Source organism: Limulus polyphemus, unplaced genomic scaffold, assembly GCF_000517525.1.
Source record: "Limulus polyphemus unplaced genomic scaffold, Limulus_polyphemus-2.1.2 Scaffold8081, whole genome shotgun sequence".
Lineage (NCBI taxonomy): Eukaryota > Metazoa > Arthropoda > Merostomata > Xiphosura > Limulidae > Limulus > Limulus polyphemus.
Genome location: NW_013673691.1, coordinates 34,083 through 36,045, shown reverse-complemented (window position 1 = coordinate 36,045; position 1,963 = coordinate 34,083).

Below are 1,963 nucleotides of genomic sequence, written 5' to 3'. Positions count from 1 at the left end.
ACTACTCCGGTCATTGTATACACACACTGTGACTACTCCGGTCATTGTATACACACACTGTGACTACTCCGGTCATTGTATACACACACTGTGACTACTCCAGTCCTTGTACACACACTGTGACTACTCCGGTCCTTGTACACACACTGTGACTACTCCGGTCATTGTGCACACACTGTAACTACTCCAGTCCTTGTACATACACTGTGACTACCACGGTATATAAACACTGTGACTACCCTGACAAACTGTTAATCTTCGTTTCAGGTTACTATGGAAACCGTGGAAGCAGCAAGGTCGTAGCCGTGTCAGTTTCATTCCTCTAGAATAGCATAGTTCTACTGTCATGACGTCAGTTTGGTCAATAATGAAGATGACCTTTGCCCATCGTGGATACTGATTCTGGTGTTGACGATTATAAATTATGAACGTATGTTAATTATCCTCCGACATGAGGCACAAGTGATTTTCATCAGAACAGTTATATGTTGTATTTTGACACACACACACATGTACTTCTGGAACATTTCAACACTTTCTAAGATTCCAGGGCTAACAAGGGGCCTGGCGTGACCTAGTGGAATAGCCCAAGAGCTGGGCAGTGGGTGCTGCTGACTAGGTGCAAACAGACAAGAGGGCTAACAAGGGGCCAGGCGTGACCTAGTGGAATAGCCCAAGAGCTGGGCAGTGGGTGCTGCTGACTAGGTGCAAACAGACAAGATTAACATGAAAGTTTTTTCTTAGTTTCAGAAGATGTGTTTTATATTCTCATCGTATAGCACTCTTAAACACCTCTTTTTTTTCTTTAAATACAGCTGTGTCACGACGTTAGGCTTATAACCCTAAAACTCGAATTTCGATACCCGTGGTGGGCGCAGTACAGATAGCCCATTGTGTAACTTTGTGCTAAACAAACTTATGACATTATCTCCTAAATATTTTACACTAATAAGATGAATTAGTCTCTTTATCAATCTTAAACTCTCATCGTTATACACAATTTTTTAGTATCATTATTTCCTAACCCCTTTCGGTACTTTTTTCATCTTCCCATATGGTCTTGGAGGATTTTTATGTGTACATATATTTTGTTACTGTAAAAACCCTGCAGTCTGTTTGTATTTTATGTAAACTAAGTTGTTAGATGAAGGTGTATGGGAATTGACTATTGAGTGAAAGTAACTGGTGTGAATTGTGACATCACTAAGATTGATAAATATTACGTTTCACAACCTAATCCATTTTACGCCCTATCAGTTTTTGTTTGAGCAATTTGTTAATACAGATATCCCCCAGTAAGTCTACGAACTTACAGCGCTAAGATCCAGGGTTCGATTCCCTGCGGTAGACGCAGCGGATAGCTTTTCTCTCTAAAAAAACAAACAAAGCTAATATAGATAACATCTCAAACACTACCATACTTGTCTTATTCCAATCGGCCTTGAAGAGTTCTGGTATTGTAAGAAAGGCTTCGTCGGCACCGGAAGGATGTGGTGCGGTTGACATATTGTTTTACACACTTTTTTTTAGTTTCACTCGGAAGTTCTTATAATTAACTCGTAATTAAATAAATAAAATGGCATTCGGAGCGAACGATGATGCAGATATAGATGGATGATCTATTAATCCTTTACGTACGAATTGAGTTGTAAAATTAAAAAAATAAAAAATAAATCATTATCCCAAATCAGCTTATTTCTGGGTGGTAGGTCCTAAAGTGAGAGCACGTGTTCCTTTTACCAGTGTAGTCCTGCCGGGTGAACGATGGGATTTATTTAACCAATGTTTACATGACACCAGATTTTTTTTCACTGTATTACTAGTTAAAGTAAGCAAATATTTGTTAAGAGAGAGAGAGAGAGCTTTTCTATTGTGACAAATAAAAACGAGGCGAATTTCCAGCAAATTTTTTTAAACCCCCCGCAAACTTTTTTGGTGAAAAGGCCGTTTTTTTTTTTTTTTT